Consider the following 10,350-nt stretch of genomic DNA (forward strand, 5'->3'; position numbering starts at 1 on the left):
GCCCACCGTAGGCCACCTCCTCCTCCCTAGATTCACCAGTCTAGGTAGCCCTGTGCCTCTCCCTCCCTCTCTACCCATGAATCTCCTTAGATCCGCTGCTCCACCACCATGCTCAGCCTCCAGTTGCAACCTCCCCACCCAAGGCCACCTAGGGTCAACCCCATGACCTAGCCTCCATGCCACCTTGCCCTGCCAGTCAAGGCCTTGCCTCCTCCCCCTTTTCCTCTTCGGATTCCAGCACGACCAAGCCCAACCACAAAGCACTCATCTCCATCTCCTGCAACTAGCATAGAACCCACACCAAACCCTAGCGACCCCAACAACAATTTTTTTAAGGTCAAGGCAGTGACCGTTGTTCCTCACTGGCTCCTTCTCGTACGTGCTTAGCCATTGTCGTGGGACCATGTCGAGTAGCAAGAAATTATACTGTTGCAAAGTTGATTTGGACTGGTGTAGTGAGATATTGTTGGTGCGCAGTGTTGTAAATTGTAGACTATGAATGGAGTTGCGTATGATGTGAAGAAGTATTGGGATGGTTGCGTAGTTGTGATTGTAAAAGATGAAGTGTTGGGCAATGGTGTGGTTGTGATTTGATTGTGGAGCATGGAGTTTGTGGCACGGTCATGTAGTTGTGAAGTGTATTCTATGGCAATGTATTTGAAGTGTTAGGCATCATTGTTCAGTTTGTATTATGGTCGTGAGTAGTGTGAAGTGATGGGGTGTTATGCTGTGTGATGTAGTTGGTGATGTGACAGTATGCTGTGAAGTGACGAGACTAGGTTTGGAGTTGGTGATGTGATGGTGTTGTGCAAAGTGATGTGATCACTACACAATTGTAAAGTGTCAGAATGCCACTTGAAGGGTTGGAATGAGCCTCATGATTTGAAGTGCAGTGTAAAGTGATGGGATGTGGCATAACTTTGACGTGGTTATACGTCATGTAGATCGAGGGAAGTGACAAGATAAGCCAAGGGGTTGGACAGGTTGTGTTAAAAGGTTACGTTGGTTGGATTCGAGTTGGGTGTTGATGTTGGTGTGTACAAAGCGTGTATGCACAAGTGGGCATTTTAGTAAATTGTATGTTGATGATAGGGGTGAGCTACATGTGTAAATTGGTTGGACACATGTGCTAAACAAATTTACTATACATAACGGATAATCTGTCATAAGCATGAGTACATGATGTTTAAGCCTCAAGGTTGGCTTAAAGATGTGTATTATGCATGGTTAAGACTATAAGGAAGTGTTGGCTAGTTTATATATGAATGGAGGAAGGGATGTGTGTATCGGCTAAAGTTGAGATGTGTAACTTGGTTGGTCCAAGTTATGCTTCGAAGTGGATGGTTAGGTAAGTAGAGAGTATGATGAAGGTGACTGTATATCTTAGATCTCATTTGGTTACACAGTTTAGATGAGATAGAATGAGATATTTTGTTTCATTTTGAATAGAATATTGTTATAATATAATTTTTTTAATATTAGTTTTGTTTTGAGATTTGAAAAGGTTGAATTATTTTTTATATTTTGTGTGAAAATTTGAGAAAGTTGTAATGATTATATGAGAGAAGATGAGAATTGATAGTTTGGTTTTATATAACCAAACCAGCCCTTAGTCTTTAAAGTGAATCGAGGAGGTTCACTTTGAAAGATAAGAGCTTGAAGTAGAATGCCAAGTGTTTGAAAGGAGAAAGAGGAAACGTGATCAAGGAAAGCATAGAAGATGGAATGTGATGAAAGAGTATGTCTGGATGAAAAAAGTCCAAGTCGAAAGTAGTTTAAGCATTTTTTAAGTTTTAGTTACTTATGCATTTGAGGAAAAAAATGATGAAACGCTATGTACGCATGTAAGTTGCCATCTAACACTCACATGAATGGACTGCATGCAATGAAAATAGCATGGAGTTCAGATAAGTATTATATTCATACTTTTAAGGAGTTTTTCAAAATGATATGACATGAAAATGTTTCTCTTATGGTGTTTTATAAAATGAATGAAATGATTTATAAAAGTATGCTATGTATGATGTTTAAACGGTATAAGTAAATATGGCCTTCCTTGGCAGCCCCTGTTTAGCACTCAAAGTAGTAAGTTGTATGCATGTGGACAGATGATATACGTAGTATTTATTGTCTTTATTTTTATGAAAAGAAATGTTAAGGTTTATGCTCAATACCTTTCAATGACATTTAAAGTGAAGCGATGAAAGTGTGTTTTTAAATCATGTAATGAAAAGGATTTTAATCGAGGCTATGAAATGATTTTAAATGATACCATGAACTGATGTTTAAGGATGCTATGAACTGATGTTTAAGATGATGCTTATGCTTATGATTTAAAGGATGTTTTTAAATGATGATGTTGAGCTCACGCTTTTAAATTATGTTTATGAAATGAATGGACTGATGACTAAAAAGAATGAAAGGAAAGGCCTGAATGAATGAAAGGAAATGAATGAAAAGGAATGAATGTTTAATGTATGAAAATACGTAATAGTCATGACTAAATGAATGGGTACTAAAAGACTGGGCAGATTGCAATGCCGAGTAAGTAGTGTTGGTAGTGCACCCACTGCTACCCTCTGACTGAAAGGGATTTGTAACCTATGGCCACGAGTGGAATTTGAGTCTAAAATACCACTAATCCCAAACATAGGGGGCGTAACAATGCGTATCAGTCAAATGAAAGTGAAAAGAATAAATAAGTGTATGTATGTCTAGTTCTTTTATGAATGAAAGTGAAAGGTGTGATAAATGTTTTATGAAATGAAAACTTTTTTTCAAAGAAAAACCCTACCTTGTAATGTTTTAAATGAAATGTATGTTTTTGTAAAGTCCGTAAGTGAATGTGAATGCATGACTAAAAAATTATGTTAGTATAGTTTAAATGTATGAAGTAATAGTTACTGAGTATTTGACTTAATTTAGTTTTTATGTATGTCCCTCCCCCCTCCCAGAGACGAAGTGAGAAAGAAGCAACTGGACAGACATGGCCCAAGAGAAGAGTGACTACAACCTAGGTGGGTTTTATGTAATGTAGGAAATAATATTTTTGTAAAAAGACTTATTTTTAATTTAAAGTTTTCCACAGCAAAACTCTCTCTTAGTCTTATAGAGTAGATTTTTATTTTTTAAACTTAAACTTTTTCATATCCTGGGAAGGAAAGAAAAAGTTTTTAAACGATTGGTAATTTCCGTCTCTTTTTCTAAAATTATTTTTCTAAAAGTCCCACCATGAGGACACGGGCATTACACTACGGCTTGACAACTCCTCAGTATGTCCTTGGATAAAGGTGTTCCACTAGGCGTCGGGCCCTACCTTTGCATTCAAATGATATGACTTCCCGGTTTGTAATCCCTACAGCAGACTTACTCTAGATGTGACCCTTAAGTTGGAGTTTGGGCTTCTGCGTATAACACTACCACTCTTCTAAGCATCTTCCTTGTTATTTTAGCAAGCTTCGATACTAATATGGCATCTCCTACACCATTGCTTGCCCTGGCGAGTAGCTCTTGTCTCATCAAAGCCACTGGCCTCTTCAAGTCTTCTTCCTTGCCTGCATGGCGAGTGACTTTTTGAGCTCACTTACCATGGGATGAGACACTCATCTCTACATCGCTTTGAGACACATCTGCCAAGGCATCTATAGGGTGCTTGCTTGCCCATATGTTGGACTAGCTACACTTTGCAGCAATTGGATCAATTTGTTTCACCAACCAATGGAGTGAGTGTTCCTCATTTTTCTTTCCACTCAACCACATTGGTGGTTTGTCCCCTTGTGTTGGTAGGGCCCTCATATTCTCCCAGCCTTACAAGAAATTTTGTCCTCAAAATTCAGTGAAGGTTCTCCCTTACTCTATTCTTTTAAGGAAGGGGATCTCATACGAGCGATCCTTGATCCTTCAATGTCTTCGATCACCTTCGACTCCAAATGAGACTTTCCCTTAACTGGTTCTGTAGATTGACCTTCACCATCTGCAAGAGGGACATGAGATGACTCTTCATGTCTCCTTCACCTACTTCGTCTGTGTTGCTCGACGGTTGTGTTCTCTCTAATTCCAGCTCCCTCGTTGGGTTTAGTCCTATAGGACATTGGGGAATCCTTACTCTTGTCCTCATCTTACTCATCAAGTTTTGGCACCATTCTTTTCTCCCCTTGTTGTGCCACGGTGGTGTCATCGTGTCGTTGTATCTTCACTATTAAGGCTCTTGGATTCCAAGTACTGTTTTCGTCTTGACGACGTTCTTCCTCTAACCTCATTTGCTCTACCTCTAATCTCTCTCTCCCTCTCTTGTCATTTCTCTAGGAATCATTGCATTATTTTGGGTGGCATAGCTACCTTATGGGCCGTTCTCTTCTTTCTCACCTTGTCCATACCTCTACAATTTCTTGACTATGTGCTCGAAGAGAATGGGTTAAAGACTTATTTATAGGCACGCCTTTACCTAGAAATTGTTCAAATCACCCTTACATCATGCGTAGAGGTGGCAAAATGTAACACAACCAGTTAATCCAACATGAACACTACATGAAATTACCAAGTTTGAGTTTGATGTTAATAGATTCAGGTCAAAATAGGTTGACCCGTTAAGAATTGATTCATTAACGTGTCAACCCTCTTAACCCATTAGTGACCCATTAAGTATTTTAATCAAAATTAAATATATATATATATATATTTTTTTTTTTCTGGGAACCTCTCCAAGGCAATGCGTTCAAACCCACCCCTGCAGAGTAAACTACAGTCTTGTGCATCACATCCTCGAAGGTTTTCATACACAGAACTGGTTAAATTGCTAATTTTTCATCAATGGTTGTGGCCCCAAAGGATTGTTTTCCCCTATGAGGTGCTAAACCTTGGACCTTTGAGAGGAGTGATGTCCCAAAACTAAGGCCTTTGCCACTTGGGCCAAAACCCTTGGGGTTACTCAAAATTACAATTATATCATCTTTAAGCTAAAAACAAAAATACCCTAACTCTCTCTCAGACTCTCACTGTCTCTCACGAGTCATAGCCAGCTCCTTGAACCCTCACTTACTCTGCCTCACATAGTCCTCTCTCACTTCATCGGCCGCCCCCACTCCTACCTCTCTCGATGTCCTTGTTTCTCAGCTCTCAAATCACATCCTCTATTTCACCCTGACCCCTCTCCCACCTATGACTTCTCTAGGTCTCATTTTCTCTCAAATCGCATCCTCTACCTCATGTTGTGCTACCCTACTCTCTCGGCTTGTTGCTCTGCTATCTCACGTCGTGCCTCATGCTACCCCCACTCCCACCTCCAAGGTATGAATAATTGCTACATAGTAAATACTCATTGGTTTTTGATAAATGTCTGAATCTCTAACGTGGGACTTTTTTAATACACCATTGATAGCCTTAAGCTTGCCTTTTAAAATCGATATGTTGATTTTCTTGTTATACAATTGTAAAATCATGCTTGTTTGTTATGGATTGTGGTAGTGTTTAGCTTCATCAACTTGAATGCTTGGCAAGTTGTTGTGTTATAGTTGATGTGTTTATCTAATACATGTAGTTTTAATCTTGCAGTTGCTATGTAGACATTATATGTGTTGTTTTTTAGCTGCTGTTAGACTAGTTTTCATGTTATGTCAGATGCCTATAGCAGCAAGAGAAAACAATGATTTGATTGACTTGGATTTGCTAGAAGATGTCTCAGCAAGTTTTCAAAATGAGGAAGAAAAGCAAAATGAAGGAAACAATTAAATGTGTGGACTTTTGTTTTAGATGGTTCCTGATTCTAACAAATGTGATGGTAACATCGGTAAGCCATGTGTCAAGTGTAAGGTGTGTAGAACTACATATTTGGCAGCGTGAAAATATGAAACCGAAACTTTTAAGCGCCACATAGACTCATGCCTTAGAAAAAGTTCACAAGATCTTGGTCAGTTGATGTTAGCACATAATAGTGGATCTATGTTGGTAAGCGCTTCTAAATTTGACGCTGAAAAATATAGAGACATATTCGTAGGTTGTATTGTAAGCATGAATTGCCATTTTGATTTGTTGAATATTCTAGCATAAGATCTTTATTACAATATTCGCATCTAGATGTTCCATTTATATCTAGAAATACCGCTAGGGCTGATTTGGTTAAAATGTATCGTTAGGGAAAAAAAGGGGTTAAATGCATGTGGAATGGTGCTCCTAGTATAATTAGTTTTACATCTAACTTGTGGACTTCTATAATTACTGATGGTGTGCATTACAAAACATTTTCTTGTTAAGAATTGGGTTTTACATAAAAAGATGTTGAACTTTTCTTTTATACCACCACCACATAATGATATATTGTTGTCTTAAAAAATTTATAATTTTCTAAGTGAGTAGAGAATTAAAGAGGGTTATTAATAAACTTGGGACGGGGCTACTATGTGGGTGGCTACCGGCTTTTTTTTTTTTTTTTTAAAAAAAAAAAAAGAAGAGTGGGGAATTAAAAACAAGGTCTTTACTTTGACTTTAGACAATGCTTCTTCAAATTATGTTTTAGTGCAAATCTTAAGAACTCAATTGAACATTAAAAAAGCTCTTATTTGTGATGGTGAATTCTTCCATTTTCGTTGTTATGCTCATATTCTCAATTTGGTAGTACAAGATGGATTAAAATAGATTGATCGTGCAATCCAAAAAGTTCACGAAAGTATCAAGTATGTCAAAAGATCACAAACAAGAAAATAGAAAATTTTAGAATCAACCAATCAAATGTCTTTAGATAGTAAGAGAGGGCTAAAATAAGATGTCCCTACTAGATGAAATTCTACTTTTCTTATGCTTGAGGGTGCACTTTTCTATCTTTATGCTTTTTGCCGTTGGAGTTGATTGATTCAAATTTTAGGTCTTGTCTATCCACAAATGATTGGGATAAAGTGAAGAAGATTAACACTTTTTTGGCTGCTTTTTATAATGTCACTTGTGACTTTTCTGGAACCAAATACCCTTCAGCCAATTTGTGTTTACCAATAGTTTTTATGATTTATTAGACATTAAAGGAATAATGTGAGAGTGAGGATGACTTCATGAGAAAAATGTCTAATCATTGCTAAGTTTGAAAAATATTGGTCAAAGTTAAATGTGAAGTTGGTTATAGCAATTATATTGAATCTTCAATTTGTTGAATTTTTTTATAAGAAGTTTTATGGAAATAGTTCCTTGGAGTATTTGAATATTCATACGAAATTGGCATCTCTTTTCATGGAATATAGTTCTAGTGCTCCCACAAGCCCAACCACAATTTCTAAAAGAAATGTCTGAAGTGTATGTGGGAACTAAATTCAAATCTTTTAGTAGAGGGACTAGACAAGTAATGATGATAAATACAAATAATATTTTTTGTTTAATGATTTATATTATATTGTTGTTTTATATTATGTTGGCTTCAAATATTTGTTTCTTCTTTTTTGTGTATAGGAATTTGATTCATTTCAAGCTTATGATCTTACTACCCACATACAAAAAGTCAATTGGAGTTCTATTTGGATAAACCTAGGCAGATAGATATGCTCCCCTTGATATTCTTTCCTTTTCGAAATGAAATGAATTTTGTTATCCTGATCTTGTTTATATGGCTCGTGACATTTTAAGTGTTCATGTTTCTACAGTTGCATCTTAATCAACCTTTAGTGTTGATGGGTGATTCATTGATCAATTTAGGAGTGCACTAAAACTAGATATTGCTAAAGTATTGGTTTGCACAAGAGATTGATTATATGGTAAGTATGGTAGCGTTATTTTCAATTTTATTAAATAATAGACTATAATGCTTTCAATACCATAATTTTATTTACTTTACTAATGCCTTTTTAAAAAAAAAAAATAAACACAAGAAATGAAATTGGAGGAACTAATTGAAGATGTTATGGAGTTGGATATTAACAACAAGAGCAAGGACACCTCACTTCCTTCTATAAACCAATCAAATGTTTAGATTTATGTTTATTATTATTTGGATTCTAACTTTAATATTATTACATTATGTTTATGTTTGTATTGTTTGGATTATAATTTTGAACTTATGCTAACATTTGGTGTTGTTGGGATATTGAGTTTGGTGTTTTTATTGTTTAGATTGTAATATTTGATTTTAATTTGGACTTAAAATATGAAAAATAATGATATTTTTCATTAGTAGTTAGTTTTATATTTTTTAGAAATATTATGATTTTAGTTTTTAAGTGAAATTACGTGAATTAGATCAAATGGGATATTTAGGTCAATTCAACTTATTTACATAAAAGGGGTTGTTCAAATGAATCATGTTGTGTCGACCCATTTTCTGATTATTTAATAATGGGTCTAAACGTATCGTGTTGTGTCGTGTCAACATGTTATGTTAATGGGTCATGTAAGGGTTGGAAATTCTGACAAGTTAAGCTTAATAGCTTATGTTCATGTTGACCCATAGAGTATAATATTCATGCCTTCATGCGACCTGTTATCACAATTTGCCACCTCTGATTCATGCGTTACAGCTCATTATTACTAGAATAAATGTGGATATTGCTCTTGCATGACCCACTCACTTTTCCAAGTGAACTCCTCATTTCTCATGTCTCCTCTCTGTACCTTTACCAACGATACAACTTTAGATCATAATCTTTGCTCTTTCCAATCAACTATTCCTAACAGATTCTCCTTATAAGTGAGATTCGGTTGTAATGGAACTAGATTTGGTTCAATTACCTAAGGCCGTTGGTTACCAAAATTTTTCCTTAACAAGGAAACGTGAAACTGATTGTGTATTCCCTCATGCTCCCTCCTCCTATTATCAATGTAGCACTTTTGCCTACTTTGAGCACTTTTGCCTACTTTGAGCTATTGCAATCCTTGCACGTATGAACTTGACCTACTCAATCATCTCCTCTATGATTTTTGGTCCAATTACCTTGGATTCCCCAACCTCATCCCAACATATGGGCAACCAACACTTCCTCCTATACAGCATCTCGTAAGGGGTTATCAAGATAGTCGTCCGATATCTATTATTCTGTGCAGATAGATTTGATGAGTGAGACATGCTTCTCCCAATGTCCTCTAAAATAGGCCCTCATCATGTCCTCCAACGACAGAAAGGGGGAATTCATAGAAAATGCAAATGCTTCTTACATACAACATTCGCCCCATATTCCTCAGTTCTATCTTAGAATCTAATCTACCTCACAACATCGAGCTCGCTACTCAGTCACATTGCTCCCTTCCTTACTCCCTCAATAGATTTTGATTACACAATGTCTCGAGTGTTTAAGATATTAAAAGTGTGATTTTGTTCCATGTGCAAATCCCTTATATAGGGTGGGAGTGTTAGACGTCCTTCTAACACAACTTTGACTCCAGATATGCTTGAATAGGAGTCATTTGGCCTCAACTATCTGCACTTCCCTACAGCCTGACAACTCTTTAATCTATCCTTGAATGACGGTCTTCCACGTTGCGTTCGGTCATACCTCTCGGTAACATGATATGACTTCTCGAGTCATAATCCCTCCAGTAGACCATTCCCAATGTGATCCTTCTATTGAAGTGTAGACTTTTGCGTATGACACTGCCATTCTTCTAAGCATCTTTTGTGTTGTTCTGGAAAGCTCCCATACTTGATATGGTCTCTCCTAGATCATTGCTCGCCCTGGGTGATTAGCTCTTGTCTCATCAAAGCTATTGGCCTATGCAACTCCTCATTCTCACTTGCACGATGGGCAACTTTTCTAACTCACCTACCATTGGATGAGACACTCATCTCCAACTCGCTTTAAGACATATTTGCTAGGTCGTCTACAATGTGCTTGTTTTTCCATATGTTAGAGTAGTTTTACTTTGTAGCACCTGTAACAATATTCTTCACCAACCAATGAATTGTTCCTCATCTTTCTTTCCACTTGACTGTATTGGTGGTCTGTCTCCTTGTGCTAGAGGGTCCCTCACACATACAGTGATTTGTGGCTGGGATGATAGGGTGCAACGATGTGCGGACGGCATGCTAAGCATCATAGGGTCAACAAGAATTCAGAGGGAGAGAAGAGACGTGTTCATGGGAGTGTTCTATGCAAGGGAAGGAAAAAGAAGAAGAAAATAGACTTTTTAGTCTAAGGATAAAATGACATCATTTCTAGGTTTCAGTTTTTTTCTTTTGGGTAGGCTAGGCTTAATGGGTCTTGGACCTATGCTATTACATTATGATTAGTGAGAGTCTTTAATTTTGAAAATTGCTCGCTGCACTAGTCAATTATAGTGAATGAGGATGGAGGTACTAAAGTTTTATGAAGAAAATGAGGGAACAAAAATATGGAGAATATTGCTAAGTATTTTCTTTAATATTTGGTTGCTCATTAGCTAGTG

The sequence above is a fragment of the Carya illinoinensis genome, chromosome 8 (genome assembly GCF_018687715.1).
Source record: "Carya illinoinensis cultivar Pawnee chromosome 8, C.illinoinensisPawnee_v1, whole genome shotgun sequence".
Taxonomy (NCBI): Eukaryota; Viridiplantae; Streptophyta; class Magnoliopsida; order Fagales; family Juglandaceae; genus Carya; species Carya illinoinensis.